Source organism: Cavia porcellus, unplaced genomic scaffold (genome assembly GCF_034190915.1).
Source record: "Cavia porcellus strain 051 isolate PalLab524CR breed Dunkin Hartley unplaced genomic scaffold, mCavPor4.1 scaffold_7, whole genome shotgun sequence".
NCBI classification, from domain to species: domain Eukaryota; kingdom Metazoa; phylum Chordata; class Mammalia; order Rodentia; family Caviidae; genus Cavia; species Cavia porcellus.
Window position 1 is genome coordinate 54,553,371 of NW_026947490.1, and position 18,386 is coordinate 54,571,756.

An 18,386-nucleotide genomic window follows, 5' to 3' on the forward strand; every position below is an offset into this window, starting at 1 on the left:
TTTATTCTTTTGGCCCCAGAGACCAGAGTGCTTGTTATATAATAACCATGGAAATTATTTTTTGAATGAGTGTTTATTATAAAAGTTACTTTTAGAGAAAAATTGCTTATCATATATACTCAAAAAGATTAATAGAGCACTGATCACTTTTTAGAAAATCACTTTATAATATTGTTGAAAAATATACATTTGTGGGGCTGGGGATTTAGCTCAGCGGCATAAGTACCTGCCTTGCAAGCAGGAGGTAATAAAAATAAAATAAAAACCAATAAAAATGAAAAAAAAAATACACATTTGTAAAGAACATTCATCTGGACCAGGAGTCAGAAAGTGAATCTCAATTTACATGTTCAATCACAGCATCCTTTAGGTAAAACATCCAGGGTTGTATGTCATTTCCTTGTTTATACAATGACAGAGTTAGAGTGGCTGTTGCTAACATTTCTTTCTGCAGTGAAATTCTATAATTTTTATCCTTTGCTCTTTGTGTGAGTCAGGGCAGATAAGGTTTGCCTGTTATGATTTCATCCTGAATGCAATGATATAGTATAGCAGCACTTTAACTATTTTTGTTAAGTATTAAGTAACAAGGACAAAGTCTGGAAGAGGTTTGATGGTGATTTGCACAAGCTGATTATGTGTTATGATTAGGTATGTCATTTTCATCTTCTTTCATGGTTTTTATACTCGATCAACCTAATTTTTCTCTTGATACATACAAGTATTCTGTGTACAAGAATGGATATAGGCAGTATGCTAAGATGTCTGAATACTGATGGTTTCTGAGTAAAATATTTTTAAGGGAAGTGGCCTATACTATAGAAAAGAGTAAATTTTAAGGTTTCAGTTTTTCAGGTTGGGTGAGGTGGTAGGTGCTTGCCTCTTTTAACATTAAGTGTAAGGGGCTGGGGATGTAGCTCAGTGGTAGAGTGCTTATAGAGTGCTTAGCATGCACTAAGTCCCTGAGTTCAACCCCAGTACCACCAAAAACAAAAAACAAAAACATTAACTGTAGCTTTGTCCATTAGAGCATTTTAGTGTATTGTTGAAGTTTCCCAGGTAAAAATAAAATCCATTCAGTAGCATATTAAAGTACAAAACAGACTTGTAATAGCTTAGTTTTATCTCCCAGTCTGAGACAGAGGAAAACTTTGAGTGACAGTCCTGTAGGTGCTGTCTTTCCTTTCTCCCTAGTGGCAGAATGGAGTCCAACTACCCTATAGGTATGCTGCTGGCTTGGGGATCCTGAGATTTAGCATTCCTATTGTACTGTTAGAATTAGTGTGAGTGTGCATGCACACACATACTCCAAATTCTTATGTTCCCTAAATTGTCTCTCATGTGCTTCTAGAGCAAAAGGGCTTTTGAGGCTTCTTACAGTACTTTCTTTTAACTTGCTTTTCTATTACTATCCTCTTAGTCTTTTAATATCTATTAGATAATAAGGGGAAATGACAGCAAATTATATACTAATTCCAGACAGAATCTTAATTTGACTAAGTTTACCCTATTTTATTGATGCTATTTTTAGTAATAAGTAACAATTCCTCATTGCTTGGAATTTTTATCCTCATATTCTATTTTGAAAGTTATTGGTAACTGTTATTGGCAATATCAGATTTACTCTCTGGAGCACCAAGAAAAGCTTCAGAAAATGTCTGCCATCATTTTTATGGACTATGAACATTACTCTATAAGCCATAATTATAATGAAATACTCTGTCTTTGTGACCTGCTGAGTCAATTCCTTGGTATATAACAGGGTAATGTGAATGGATTGTAGAAGATTTGATCCCTTTAAGGGTTGTTTGAATTTTTTTGTTGTAATTACAGAATGAATGAGTTTGAATATGAAGCAAGAAGAACCTAGAAAAGAGATCATCTGGAGCGCCTGTTTTCTGTGAAAGATAATTCAGAAAGCATCTGTCATGGCTGCTGTAATATTTTTGTCCTGCCTAAAAACAAACATCACAAGAAGACAATTTTCTTTAGCTCTTGTACAGTTAAATTATCAGACAAATAAAGAATTTATCCTACTAAAGAAAATAGAGTTTTTTGGAACTTCATCCAATTAGGCTTTGTGTATAAAACGAGTCAAATTTGGGTTAAATGGAGATGATCAGTACTATTTCTGGGCAGCCTGGCTTTGTGTTTGAAAAATCTTCCTTTGTATTTTCCTGTTTCTTAATAAGTAGAGAGTTTTTTCATATTGTAACCAGTCCTTATGTTTAAAATCAGTATCATCATTGCTGCCTATGCAACTGTTCAGTTAGTTTGAAATTTTATAGTAATTTTCTCTATTGGAACCTAGTTTTATAGGGACCTAACTGGTTTGTCTTAGATCTTTGTTATCTGAAGTAGAAAAATTTCTTTTGAAAGGCAAGATAATTAAAATTGAAACAAAAAATAGAAATGTACATGATATACAGTAACCATTTGGTATTGGCCTGTAAGTCATGTTTTCTATGAACATACATGTTTCTCTAGGTATAGATAACAGTAAAATCACAACTCACCCAGCATATTCCAATTATGTACAAACATTATATGAGGACTGTTTGAACTTTAATTACCTGTATCACTGGTGGCAAACCTATGGCACAAGGTCATAGTGTATCACTATGTGTACTAGTATCACTATGTATACTAGTTTATATCACTGAGAGCTGTAAAACGTTGGCCATCACTGACCTATATAGCATAGAGGCAGATTCCTGAAAACTTACAATCAAATTTTGGAAATTCTGCCTTGTAATAAGTATGTATAATGAGAGTGCTGGAGAACTGTCATGCCAAACAGTCACAGCAATCATTTGTTATCAGAGAACTGAAGTAATCCTTAGTAATAACTTGTCATTAGTAGATTGCTTTCAGCCTCAAATGTCTGGAACTGGCTTAAACACCAAGAAATTTATTTGACTGATGTAACTGAGTGACCAATGCTTCAGCGGCATGGGTACTATCATTTTACTCGGGAGCAACTATTCCAGAACGGTCCGGGAGCTCTTCTTTGATTTCATTGACTACATTTTGAAATACTGTCTGTTTCTCAACCAGATACTAGCTAGGAGGTTGAGGTTAATCATTCAGGCACATCTCTTGAGCTTTTGTTTTCTTTGGATACCAAGAATCGAACCTGGGACCCTGTGCTTGTTAGGCAGACGCTTGTGCCACTGAGCTATATGCCTGGCCCTGAGATAATTTTCTGTATGTCATTGTTCTTACTCAATTAGTGCGAGTTGGCATGGCGCCCAGCATAGGGGATTAATCAGATATCAAAATCAACAGAATCACCATTTTGGGGTCGATTCTGCCCCACCAAAGGCACAAAGGCAGTGCTGGTATAGTGAGGGAGAAGTGAGCTGAGTGAGCTTAAGTGACCTTAAGAAGCATGGATACTCAACAAATAGAGGTTGAAAGAGGAGCCTGTGAATCTGTTTTCTATTTAGTCTATGTTGCTGCTACTTTAAAACAGTAGTGATGTCACAGGATTCATTTCATCCCAAAAGTAGACGTAATGCTGGCAGTACATAAGGCTTAGAAATCAAGAGTTAAATTTATTCCTTAAGTAAAAACATTTCTTGAATACAACTGTTTCTTAATTTAAGAAAAGATAATGTCACCTAAAGGAAATAAATGCAATGTACATTCTTTCCTGCCTTGTACATAAAGTTAGGGATGTGATGTCTGAGTAAATTGCATATTTCTTATCATTAATCAGATTACAAAATAATCCTGGGTTATTATAAATAGCCCCTCTAGCACCTCCTTTGAATTTATTGGGATTTGGGTATCAATGTTCTCCCCCTTCCCCCTGTAAATTGTGGCTGGTCGTCAAATTCAGATCCTTTAAAAATTTATGTGTTTTTAAAGAATCCTTACAAGTAGTGAAGGATATTTAAAATTTATGACTCAAACTTTGTACTCATCACCACATATGTACTGTATTTACTGCCTTGGAAATAATATTGCCTCACAAAGAGATGACTGATTAGGTTTTCTACATTGTGTGTGAAGACCTGTGCTTGGAAGTGAGGTTAGAAATAGTGGCAGATTAAATGTCCTGTGTGCAAGACAATCCTCTCCTTGAGTAGTAATGAACAGACACTTTGATTTTCCCTGGAAGCTTGATATGTATAGAAAGAAATCTAGTGGACCACTGCTAATGCACAGTGCTTACTATTTAGATTATACTTTATAATGTTTAAATCTGGATGTTGCTTGTTACATTCATTAAGTGACCCACAGAGAATATTCCCTTTAGTCCAAGAATCGTTACGCAAATTTGATGACTGGTGTCTCCCATTTAGTATTTTTCTTAATCAACATACTGTAGCTGTTGCTCAGTGAGTATTTTGTTTTTAGAGACAGGTTCTTGCTGTATATTTCAAACTGACCTTGAACTCACTATGTAGCCCAGGCTGGCCTCACATGGTAGTCCTCCTGCCTCAGCCTCCGGAGTGCTGAAATTATAGGTGTGCACCACCCCACCTAGAACTCATGAATTCTGAAACTTTTTTTCTCCTGGTGCTGCAGGTGGAACCCAGGACTGTATACAAAGAGTACATCCCCAGTCCTTTTTACTTTTTTTTTTTGAGACAGTCTCTCAAAGTTATTAAATTGTCCATGCTTGTCTGAAACCTATGATCCTCTTGCCTCAGCCTCCCTGGGTGCTGGAAACACAGTATGTTCTGCCACACCCAGTTCATTGAAACTTTTCAAACCAGTCTGAGGTCAGTACAGCCTCTTGTACAATGCCAGCTATGCATGTTACTATGGAAACTCTATAGGGATTAGCAAAATTACTGTTGTAAGAAACACACCTGGCTTATTTGCATCCCATTTGAGTTGGGGGAAATTTCCAAAGAAAGGTCTTTAGCTACTCTTTCTCCAGAAAGAGCTTATTAGTTTGTAGCCATCATATTGGCAGACTAAATAGATTTTCCTTACTCATTATAGTTCTTGTTCTGGAAGATTTTAGTGAATGTGTTAAATGTAGAATGTGTTATGTATTTGTCTCAATGTCTTGCTATCCCTTTTTCTTAAGGTGTTTTGTTACTTTGCATTTGTTTTTGTGTACTTTCTTACAGTTTAAATATTTTTCTTGGGGGCTGGGGATTTAGCTCAGCGGCATAAGTGCCTGCCTTGCAAACAGGCAGTCGTGAGTTCAATCCCTGGTACCAATAAAAAGGAAAAAGACAAAATATATATATATATTTTCTTTCATTTTCATTAAGAATTTAAAAATCCAGCATGTTGTTCAGCGACACAGCACCTGCCTGACAAGTGCAAAGTCGTAAGTTTGATCCCTGGTACAAAAAAAAAAAAAAAAAGTCAAGTATGTATAGATCAGACTTTCAAGAGAAGGAAAAGCATTAGTTTCTTTTCTTTTGTATCATGTAAGTTTTAGTAAATTTTGAGTGCTAGAAGAGATTTGTAACCAAATTTTATGTTGTTCTCTATTTTCCATGTTATAAACCACTCTAACCTTCTCACAAAAAGCAACTCCTTTTTGAGAAGGCAGTTGGAAGCATTTGTATTTTCTTCTTACCAAATGACCTAAATTTCCAATTAAAGTTTAAATTTAAAGAAATTAGAAAGCTACTTAATTATTTTTTGACTTTGTAACTATGTTATGGCATTTTTATTATGCCTAAATTGTACAGTATTGCAGGAGAAAACTTTGAAAAACATTTGTAATCTAACTCAACCAACATAAGAGTGTGATAATTAAATTTTAGTCCTTGTGATTCAGGTTTGCCACATGAAAAAAAAAATTCAGAAAGTTGCTTAGTTTTAGCACAGCCTGATTCTATTTATTTTCAAATCCACTTTCGTAACTGTTGATACTTAGACCCTTCTCTAAGGCATTTAACTATTCTGAGCCTTAGCATCATTATCTGTAAATGAAAATAGTACTAGCTGGCTTATTTTTTTTAGAAACAAATGAAATGGCATATGTGAAGATATCCTGAAATATACATACATATATCATAACTGTGAGAAGTCAGATTTGTTGCTTGCTCAAGCATGTCCTAGACCAAAAGCAATTAAAATAGCTTTGCCTAATGTTTACAGGCTTACTTTTTGTCTGAATATTCTGGAGGGAAAATAAAAGTGGCAGTGTGAGGTATTAAACACATTTGATTTTGTTTACACCATTGAATCTATCCTATTGAGAGTTTCATGAAATAGGAACATGACTGAATATATAGAAAATTTTTATGTATTAGTTACATGAGCACTGAGTTTGGTAGTAGTAAATTTAGAAAATTTGGTAGTAGAAAATTAATTCCATTAATTAGACTACTCTGATTAGTTACTGTACTTCAAAAATAGCTAATAGTGCGGGTACCATTTCCTCTTTGTTGGTCAAGATTATACTGATTGCGATTCAGAAGCCTCATAATAGAGTGGTAGTCACCAGTGATAGTGAATTTCTACACCTGTGTGCCAAGCATTGACTTCCTATTTTCTAATACAAAATGTAATCTTGTATAGTTTCTCAGAGTACAGCTATAGCAATCTGTCTGTATCTATCATATATGTATATAAAGCCAGTTAAAGTTGGTACTTAAATCTGGAAGTGAGTGCTAAATTTGGAAGTGAGTTTGTTGTTAGTTGAAATTTACTCTTGAAAGAAAATTTTTGCATAAGATGTTTTCCAGCTTCACAAAAGAATAATATATAACAATACATTTTCAAAATACTTTCTCAATTTACCTTCATTTTCTTTTTAAAAAGCAGGTAGTACAGCTCTCATTTTTAAATGAGGAAATGGTCAAATGAGAGAAAGCTGCCTAAAGGAGCTGAATTTATGTGTGATGGGAAATCCAGTGTTCTCACTGTGTGTAATTGTATTCCTAAAGGGTTAGGTTATTTTATGCAGTTTGCTTACTCAGTTTTGCCTTTTTCTCTTTTTGTATTCATAGACTGGAAAAGTAAGAAGAGCTTTCCTGCCTTTTTAATTACCAAACTACTCTGTTTTCAATGAATCAGTTCAAAGAAAGAATGCAGTCTTTCTATACCTGGTAAATATTTTCTGCTAAATAAAGCTGTTAATTTAGAATCCATGATAAATCCAGGTGTTATGATGATTACCTTTTATTTTGTGAAATGACTATTTAAATGACTTATTAAATATATATATTTTTCACTTTTAACTCTGAAATTTGTTTGATACTTATTGATATGATAGACTGATGCTTGGGATGCCTATGACCTTGCCAGCAATGCAGAATACTCTAGGGTTGGCCATAGTACTTAGTATATCATCTTTTTCTGTGGTTATTAAATGTATGTTGGCAAATACATGTGTGGTAGTTGAATAGAAGCACTTTGTAAATAATAGTTTTATAAAATTAATATAGTAATTAGATTATTACCTATATTTTACCAATGTCCTAAGCACAGAAGCCAAGTAACTTACTTTAAGAACTTCAGCTAGCTACTGTAGAATTGAGATCACACTCTAGATCAGAATCTGTTTTTATTTTTATTTTCAGATACCATCAGTATAAATTAATCTGTTTAAAAGAAAAAATAATTTAAAAGAACAAATGTCATAGTGACATTTCATACAGAGTTTCCTTTTCTTGTAACTTAAAATATTAATGAAGAAACAGAAGACAGAATGACTATGCTACATAAAATGTTGTATTTAGTTAATATCACCTTTAACAATTATTTAACTAGTATCTGCCTTTGAAACTTTTATACATCTCATTTTATTTAAACCTAGAAGAACCTTTGAGGTTATTATTGTGACATTTTTGCAGATAACAAAACTAGCTTGAGGATAGTTATGTACTATAGGATGCTTGCCGTGGGGATTTAAACTTACTTCTGTCTGATTTCTTTTTTATTTTTATTAGAACATGTTTGCAGTATATAATGATTATATTCATGTTAGGAATTGGTACATGTACATAACATATCTCAATTTTTTTGCCTTCTTCCCTCCACCCCTCTTTTTTGGCAGCATCATATTCTTTTCTCTTATAAATCCTTATAAAGTTAATTATCCTACTTACATAGTAAGAGCCAGATTAACAGGCCAAAAACCCTATAAGGTACATAAGACAATTATACTCAATCAAGGTATAGTTTTAAATACATTGTTCTCACTGGATTACAGTAACTTTTCTCTCATTTCCCATTATCTGTCTTTTATTTTGTACTTTATGCATTGAGTTTCTCAAACAAGAGACCATGTGATAGTTAACGTGTGTGTCTGATTTACTTCAGTTAACATTATGGTCTCAAGATGCATCTATTTTTCTACAAATTACTCGTTGATCTTTTATGGAAAAGTATATACACACCATGTGTGTAAATACTGTATTTTCTTTATCCATTTATTGTTTGAAGAGCATATAGGCCGCTTCTAAAAATGTACCTATTATGAATTGTGCTGCTATAAACATCACTGTACTGTGTCTTTAACTCTTTGGGGAAGATATCTAGAAGGAGAAAACTGGGTCAAATGGAATTTCTACTTACATTTTTTTGAGGAATCTCCATGCTGATTTCCATAGTGATTGTACAGTTTATATTCCCACCAACATGAAAAACACCTTCCCTTCACAGCCTCTCCAGCACTTATTATCTGATTTCTTGATGATAGCCATTCTTTCTGAAGGGAGAAGGAATTCTAGTGTTCTGTTTGCATTTCTGGAGTGGCCAACAATATTGAACTTTTTGTGTGTATTTATTGGCCATTTGTACTTAACCTGAAAAAGTGTTTATTCATTTCAGGTGCCCATTTTTTGATTGGGCTTTAATTTTTTCTGAAATTTAATTTAAAACTTAAACTTTTTTTCGTGTATTCTAGGTACTAGTCCTTTGAGGAATAACTGGTGCAATGTTTTCATATTCTGAAGGTTGTCTCTTCACCCTGTTGGGGCTTCCTTTGCTGTGCTGAAATTTTTTAATTTGATATGACCCATTTGTTGATGCTCAGGTTCTGTTCAGAAAGTCTGCCTATATCTGTCTTCAGGTTTTACCTATTTTTCCTCCAGCAGATTTAGTGTTTGTGTTTCAGTGATCCATTTTGATTTTAGCTTAGTGCATCGTGATATGGATCAAGCTCTGTCTTTGGCACATAGCTAGCTAGTTTTCCCAGCACTAACTTTTCCTCCAGCAAAAAATATTTGGCTGTAAGGTAGCTTAATGTGCTGTGCGTGGTGTTGTTTCTGCATCCTCTGTTTTATTTAATTGATCCACAAGTCTTGTATGTTTAATGTTTTACATTTTTTGTTGTCATTGTTGTTTTTGTTGGTTTTGTTTTGTCAGTACCATGCTGGGTGTTTTGTTTTGTTATTTTGTTCTTTTTGTTTGTTTGTTTGTTTTTTGTCTTTTTCCTTTTTATCGGTACCAGGAATCGAACTCACGACTGCCTGCTTGCAAGGCAGGCACTTATGCCTCTGAGCTAAATCCCCAGCCCCCTGTTATTTTGTTTTTTAATCACTGTAGCTTAGTAGTAAAACTTGAAGTTCAGGATTATAATGCCCCTGCCTTGTCCTTGTTTCCTAGAATTGCTTTTGCTATTCTAGACCTCTTCTGGTTCCATATGAATTTTAGGATTGCTTTTTCTAATTCTGTGAGGAGTACTATTGGTATTTGATTGGGATTATAATTTTGAAAGTATGGTCATTTTGATTATATTGGTTCTGCCTATCCAGAAGTGGGATATATTTCCATTTGTTCTCCTTTTTCAGAGTACTGCAGTTTTATTGTAGAGGTCTTTTGCTTCCATTGTTAGGTTAATTCCTAAGTATTTAATTTTTCATGCTGCTATCATGAAAGATACTGTTTCTCTAATTTCTCTGGTTGAGTTTGTTACTAGTATACAGAAATGCTATTGTCTGTTGGTTTGTCATAAAGGACTATTATCAGATTGAGATATAGACCTATTCCTACTTTCTTCAGAATGTTTATTGTGACTGAAGTTGGATTTTGTCAAATGCTTTTTTCTTTGTCTATTAATATAATCATGTGATTTTTGTCTTTGCTTTTGTTTATGTGGTATATGTTTTCTGATTTGTGTATGTTGAACCATCCCAGCATCCCTAAAATGAATTCTGATCAGTCATGATGTATGATCTTTTTGATGATTTGCTACATTGTATTTACCAGTATTTTTTTTTAACATTCTCACATCTGTGTTCATTAAAGAGATTAACCTGTAGTTCTCTTTCTTGGTTGAGTTCTTTTCTAGTTTTGTAATCTGATTGATTGGTTGCCCCCAGGAATGATTTTGAGAGTACTGCTTTTCTTTTGATTTCATTAAAAAGTATGAGGGATATTGGCAGTAGATCTTCTCTAAAGTTCTTGTATAATTTGGTACTAAATCTGTCAGTACCTGGGCTTTTCTTTATTGGTAGTTTCTTTTCCTAATTATTTCTTCAGTTACATTGACTGATACTGTATTATTCAGAATTTTTATATCTTCTTGTTCAACTTTTGTTTTATATGTATATGTCTAGGAATGTGTCTATTTTTTATGAATTTTCCATTTTATTATATTAAATATAGGTTCTCAAAGTATTTACTAATGATCTGAATTTTTAAGAAATTCAGTTTGATTTTACCTTTTTCATTTCTAATTGCATGTATTTGGTCTTTCCTTATTTTGGTAACATTGGTGAAGGATTTGTCTATTTTGTTTATCTGACTTTAAAGAACCAACTCTTCTGTTCACTGATTCTTTTTATTTATTTTTTTTAAACCTCAATTTCATTAATTTTTGCTCTGATCTTTATAGTGTTCTTCCTCCTAATAACTTTGGATTTGTATTGTTCTTGTTTTTAGGACCCTGCAGTGTGTCTTTAGGTTATTTATTGAGCTCACTGTTTTATGATGTGGAAAATTACTGCAATATACTTACCTCTTAGGACTGCTTTCATTGTGTCCTATAAGTGTTAGTATGTTGTGTCATCATTCGATTGTAGGAATTATCTGATTTCTTCATTAATTTCATCTGTGACTATTGATCATTCAAGAGAGAATTACTTAATTTTCTTGTGTTTGCTTACAGTTTTTTGCCATTGATTTCTAGTTTTCATTGCAGTATGATCTGATAATATGGATGAGATAATTTCAGTTCTTTTGCATTTATTTAAACATGTTTTTTGAGCTAATATGTGGTCTATTTTAAAGAAAGTCCCATGTGCTGCTGAGGACAATGTGTAGTGTGTTGTGTTTGGATTGAATATTCTGTAGATATCTATTAAGTTCATTTGTTCATATGTTTGGTTCAACTCTGATATTTCTGTTGTTTTTGATAAGGACATCAGGAATTGAACTTATGACCTCCCACTTGCCAGGCAGGCACTGTGTCGCTGAGCCACCAGCCCAAGGTCCTACCATGTATTGGTGTTCATCTGATTTTTCACATCCACTAGAATTTGTATTATGAAGTTGGGTGTGCTGGTATTTGGTGCATATATGCTTATAATTGTAACCTCTTTCTGTTGAATTGTTTCCTTAATCTACTGATGGTGAAGCTTTTAGAGACCAAGTGCCCAAACTGAGCCAAAACCCCACTTAACTATTGCAGAGTTAACACTACAATTAAGCCCTGCATACTGAGGTTTTAGTTTAAACAACTATTATCTGATGTTCATTTGCTGGGGTGACCTACATGCCAACAAAGAAGGCTTTGCCTACCCTTTGGGGCACACATGCTTATAGGCCTACCACTACTACCTTAACCTATATGTAGTGACTTTTTCTCTTCTACTTGGTGTTGGCTTGAAATCTACTTTGTCTGAAATTAGGCTTTGTCCTATTTTTTTTCCAGACTGCCATTGCATGAAATACAGTGGTTCCTTGGTTCACAAATTCAATTCTGTCCATAATTCTGGTCGCAAACTGAACTGTGGACAAGAACCAAATCAAATTTTCCCATAAGGTCAACATCTAACTTGAACATGGAATTTAATTCAGTTCTTGCCCAACTTGATTTGCAACCAGAATCATAGAATCAAGTTTGTCTGCATTATTTTTTATCCTTTGTTTTTTAATTTGTGAGTTCCTTTTTAAATGTATACTACATGTCGTTGGGTTTTGTTTGTTGATCCATTCTGCCAGTCTGTCTTTTGACTGGGGAAGTGAGACCATTCACATTGAGAATTATTACCTATTCCTGTTATTGCATTATTTTCCAGTTGCTAACTTATCCACCCCACCCTTTTTACTTAGCTGCTCACCCACCATGCACACTAGTACCTTGGTTTACAAACTTAATTTATTTTACAATTTTGGGGAAATGGTTGTATTTGTTTGGGAAGATGGCTGTGGTTGTATTTGTCACTCAATGCAGAGTTTGTAAATGGAAGCAAAATTTTGCCAAATACTTTTGTTTGTGAACTTAATTGTTTGCAAACAGAAACATTCACGCACCAAGATAATACTGTATATTTTTTTTTTTTTTGGCATTATTGACTTCATTGTGTCTTTCTAGACTATTAAGAATTTTTGTAACTCTGGTAGAATGGCCATGCATTTCTTGAGGTTCTCAATGAATACCTCATTTCTCTATCAAGTTTGAAGGATAGTTTTGCAGGATACATAAGTTGGGCTGGGGAGTTATCTTTTAGGGCTTAAAACATTGCAGTCCTCCTGGCCTTAAGGTATGCTAGAAAAATCTGCTGTAATTCTAGTGGGTTTACCTTTATTTGTGATTCATTCCCTTTCTCTAACAACTTTAAAGATTTTGTCCCTGTGATAGACTTCTGGTACTTTGAGTGTAATGTGACTCAGAGAGTTTCTGTTTTGTTGTGGCTGTTGGATGTCTATATGCCTCAATTAGCTGTACATATACTTCTTTATATTTGGGGAGTTTTATGCCATTCTTTCTGTGAACAGGTATTTTTTGCCGTTTTTGTTATCCTCTGATTTTTCACTTATTCTAGTTCTTAATCTTTGCATCATCTCACAGCTCTTGGATCCATCTTTCATGTTCTCTTAAAATATCTTTGAATAGTTGGTCTTTGAAAGCATCCTCTTCTAGTTCTGAAATTCTGTCCTCACACTGGTTACTTCTACTGCGTATAGTTTCAGTATTGTTTTTTTGTTTGTCTGTTTTTAAGACAGAGTCTCATTATATAGTTCAGGATGACCTTGAATTCACCCTGTAGTCCAGGCAAGCCCCAAACTCATGGCAATTCTACTACCTCAGTCTTCTGGGTGCTGAAATTACAGGTGTACACTGCTGTGCCCAACTCCATATGACCTTTGATCTCTTGAATTTCTGACTAAAACCTTTGCATGAACTCTTAATTCTTTGGCCAACTGGTCATTGTTTTGTGTAGCTAACCTAGCTTTTTGTTAGTGTCTTCTGAAAGCTCCCACATTGTTTTAGTTATTATTCCCATTAACTATTTAGTTATATCTTCTCTGATTCCTCTGAGTACCTCTAATTTGTTTTCTAACCTCTGTTACCCTTTTTGAATAATTCAGGTGTGTGGCTTTGGCTAGTCTGATTATTAGTGCTCCCTGGGTTGGCTTCTGGGAGTTGGGAGTTATGGGAAGTATTTTGTTCCCTTACCTTCTCATGCTTCTATTATTTTGTTTTGTGCTGAGGTTTATGAATGCATATAATCTAGAGCAGTGGTGAACCTGTGGCATGCCTGCCATTGTGAGCTGTTTTTATTATTGAAAGTTCAAAGGTTCACCATCACTGATTTAGAGATTTTTATTGCTAGTATAGAAATCTCTTGAGCTGCTTTTCAGAGATGTGCTATGGGCCTGGTGAACTGTATGTATTCATTTGCCACAGGTCCACAATCTGATCATCTTGGTTGTTTTGAAAAGGGAAGATGCAGTATACACAGCCAAACAACTAAGTTTTCTGGGAATGTATTCTAGTATTGTTAATGTCACAAAGGTAATTTGAGTGCTGGCTTGCAGAGATATAGTGATAGTTATGCAACCCTGATAGTATCAAGTGAATCAACTACAGTAGTATCATCCGAGACAAATTAGATATTAATGTACCATAGTTATGCTACCGTTAATCTGAGAGAAGAAATTGCCAATTGTACTGTAACCATTATGACAACCTAGGTATTAATTTACTACTAATATATACTAACGGTGACAGCTGTCTCTTCTAAAAATATTCAACAGTAATTTTACAGAGTTAACTGTCAAAAGATTAACAATACTTTATTGTTATACTGTTAAAGATACAAGATTTGGGAATGGGGGACTGCAAGAGGAAAGTTTTGAAACTGTAAACTCTGTAGTAGGAGAGAGAAGTAGTACAGAGGATCTTACTGAGAAGTAAATGGATATTTATAAAATTAGGTAAATGAAAGAGAAAAACTGATGACAAATAGAACATAAAAGAAAAAAGAGGGAGAAAAAGCACAAAAGTTATTATAGAAAGTAAAAATGGGAGAAAAAATTTGAAAAAAGAGAAAGATAAAGCAAGGAAGAAGAACCAAGAGAAATTTCCAAGCCTCAAAGTCTAGTGAAGAAGAAAGAAAAAAAGAGAAACAAAACAAAATAAAACAAAAAAAAACATGAAAGTGCACATGCTCACTCACCTCATCTCTCTCTCTCTCTCTCTCTCTCTCTCTCTCTCTCTCTCTCACACACACACACACACACACACACACACACACAGAAACAAAGAAATTTCTGTGTGATTTCGAATATCTGGTTTTCTTCTGGGTTCTATTTTAGAGCAATGCCCAAGTCATGACATTTCCCTGTTCATGCTGATAAATAAAGAAGTCAGTTAGATCCCAGACCTGTGCTTGACACAGACACCAGTTAACAGTAAAATGTGGATAAGGTTGCAGATTTTGAGAGTTGAAAATCTAGAACAATTCAGGTTCAGCCTCTTTATCTTAAAACCCTCAGAAGGTAATCTTGCTGGTCTAACCACTGCTGTTACCCATGAAAGTCCTCACACATTCACTGTGGGAGCATAGCTCACTGGAAGCCCTGCACTGACGCAGTCCCACTGCTGCTCTTAGACTCATCAGGTTCAGTCAGCCTCTCCCTGGTATGCCACCTGACTAGCCATGTGTCTAGGGGGTGAGCACTTCTGCAGGGGTCACTAACCAGGTGGTTGTAACTCACAGCATCCATGGATCTGGTTCATCCCTTTTTCTCCCCGAAGCTCTCTGGAATCCCCGCTTTCACTTGTCTCTGTAGATTTGATTTTATTTTAGGAGCCAGGAGCTGGGGAGAAATTGCAGATTGTCTCATCTTCCTTTTTCTGAATTGTGTTTTGTCCCTTCAGTTTCTCTGTAGATAGTAACTTTTTGTCAGATCAATCCTGCTTTCCATGTGGGATCTTTTTGCTTCTTACTTTCCTTCCCCAGGTTGTTGTTTCCCAGCATCTGGATTCTAAATATCCCAGAGTTTGAGTTATTTTTGCTTGTCAATCTACCATTTTCCTCTCATTTCAAAGTATATTACTATGAAGCCTTCTTTAGTTTTGGAATTAAAGTTTGTATGGTAACAAGTCCAGACTATCCTATATTAACCAGTACTGATTAGAGAATCATTTACTCTGTTAATTCATTCTTCCAAAAATCTGAGCATTTGGGGGATACAGTCAATCTAGAACAGATGAGGTAGTACTGAGAAACCATTATCTGCCTGTAATGATTTTAACTATAGAAATCTTCTGCTATTTTATAATATAACTAATGGTATAGGTTTTATACTCCTTTAGAAACATTTATAAACTGCTTGTACATTACAAACATGCTTACAGTAAGATAAATTAACGAGAAAAACCTGAGATATTAGTATGACTAAATATTTCTATCCAAGTACGCTTTTTATAGTTGATCATCAAGCAAGAATTATTTTCCTAAAAAATTTTTTTAAATAGACCTTTCAGATTACTTACCTGGTGTCTTAGTTACTTTTTACTCGTTGCTGAGACAAAATACCTGAAGCCCAAGTTGGGAAAGGAAAGGTTTATTTCTTACAGTTTTTGGAAGTTTCAGTCCACAGTCAGTTGGCTCCAAGACAGGTGGGCATGACTGGGCTGCAGTTCATGGCGGCTACAAACAGCAAACAGGAACCAGCAAAGAGCAAGACACACCTTCTTCCTGCCATTACATCACATCCTGGCTCCACCCCTATGTGGGTGTAGCACTGACACCATCAATCCAAGTACTAGACAATGAACCAATCACAAATGCACAATGAAAACTCATGAGGCCTGGGAGCCACAGACATAAACCATGACACCTGGCTAGAGCTGTATCAAAAAAAATTTTTTGAGTTTTTTAAAAGTAAGACCCATACTTATGGTTCTTAAGGAATTTTATTTAAAGATTAAACATGAGGAAAAAGAAGACAACATCTACTTCAGATATATCCATGTAGCCCTGAGACTTTGTTTTTAACATGTGCAGTGAAGTTGACTTTCTTTTCTGGCTTATATATTGAAAGTCAGTTTAAAAATCATAGAAATACTCGAGCATCAATTTAAAGTTTTTCCTGTATTTCCTGATTATTTTCAAGATAACATTCTCATTTTAAGCATAACATTCGGAGACAATATAATATCTCTACTTTCAAATTAAGGTTCAGATGTTTTTGGTTTCCCAGGAATGTCATTAACAGTACCACAAACAACAGAAATTTATTGTCTCACAGTTCTGGAGTCTAGAGGTTGAGTATAAGGTATTAACTTTCCTTGAGGATTGTGAGGGAAAGTCTGTTATGCCTCTCTTCTCGTATTGCCACTGAATCTTGTCCTTGTATTCAGATTTCTTTTTACAAAGACAACTTGGTCATATTGGATCAGGGTCCACACTAATGACCTCATTTTAATGTGATCATGGGAAAGGCCCTAGTTCTAAGTCTGGTCACATTTATAGGTTACCAGGGGTTTGGACTGGGACATCTTTGGGGGATGCAGTCAATCGAGAACAGATAATAAGTCCTTGCTCAGTACTTCTGAGCAAAAAAGGAAAGTTAGACACAACACATTGTAGTGCTAGTAAAATGGTAGTTTTAGAAGAATGTGACAGTATAGCTGGAATACTACATTTAAAATTCATTTCCTAGTATTGCTTTATAGCTGGGGAAATTTTAATTAAAATTAACTGAGTGTCTAAAGTATTTAATAGAATTCAGTGTTGTAGTTTCAATCTTTCTTTCTTCAGGTACTAAGTTATGCTAGCATCTATGGAAAGTTTAAGATTCTATGCATTAGAAGCCAGATGTAGTATTGCATCCCTGTACTGTAATCCCAGCACTCAGGAGGCTGAGATGGGAGGATCATTGGAAGTTCCAGGCCAGCCTGGGCCACAAAGTGAGTGTAAGGCCAGTCTGAACTGCATTGTGAGACCTGTCGCAGAAAACAAAACAAAACAAAAACACCTCAATGTTTTAATGCTTTAAATTTAAACTTCTGCCTGACAAGTGGCCCATGCTTGAAATTCTAGCTACTGGAATGACTGAAACAAGAAGGGATTGCAAGTTTAAGACTAGTGTGGACAACTCTAACAAAATCTCACCTCAAAATACAAAACTAGAAACAGAAGGCTGTGAATATTGTTCAGCGGTGGAGTATCTCTGGTTATAGCCCCAAAACTGCAAGGTAACCACACACACACAAACCAAACTTAAATTAATGAAACATAGAACTTTAAAATGTGAATTCTCTTTTTTAAGATCTTGAGATGTCCATTAGAATATTTTTAAATTGTTGTAAGTGTATTCTTGACAGTAAATTACATATGTACTCATAATTTGTTAAGAATTGTGGTATCGCCAGTGTTACTGTATGCCTGAAGCATGGATAATGGCAAAGCAACACTAGTAAAACAACAGCAGCAAAAATGAAAAATGCTATATGATAATTTGATTTATTTTTTCTTTATTTGCTATTTTTTCTACTTATTTTAAAATAATTTCAAACCATAGAAAAGTTGAGATAGTGTAAATAACCTGTCCCAGAATATTAGAGTAGCTAATTTGATGTTCCATTATGCTGAAGTACTTTCATATGTAATTCCTATAAATAGAAACTTTTTTCTAGATAGCTATAATAAAAACATGAAACTCAAGAAATTAACAGTGGTAGATTACTAATAGCCTCAATTAATCCATAGGCTATCCAGATTTTGCCAAAACGTCCTTTATACCACAGTAAGCAACCTAGGATCCCAGAAAGCTTTACTGTTCATGAATCTAGAATAGTCCTTGGTTTCAGGACTCTTAACAGTTTAGAAGAACACATTTTATAGAATGTCTTTGAATTTGGTTTTTACTGATGGTTCTGAGTTAAGTATGCTCAGCAGTTCCTATGATGCTGAATTCCTCACCTTTCAGGTGGTACAATTTTGGTTTCCCTCTCAACTAGTGATGTTAACTTTGATCACCTGATTAAGGCAATGTTC

The 18,386-nt window shown here is 34.7% G+C and overlaps 1 protein-coding gene across 4 annotated transcripts in view; it reads left to right on the top strand.

The window, feature by feature from the left end:
- The window catches only part of Pou2f1 (POU class 2 homeobox 1), a 173,561-nt gene that overhangs the window by 71,719 nt on the left and 83,456 nt on the right, over positions 1-18,386 (top strand). The window contains exon 2 of one of the 4 annotated variants that reach the window (XM_013151223.3): positions 6,933-7,031. The exons of 2 other annotated variants lie outside the window; for them this stretch is intronic. The gene's annotated coding sequence lies outside the window, so the exon portion shown is untranslated. Of the gene's footprint in view, positions 1-6,932; positions 7,032-10,738; positions 17,585-18,386 lie in introns of those variants that run through there. One more of the 4 variants, XM_063253602.1, reaches the window with a different exon arrangement.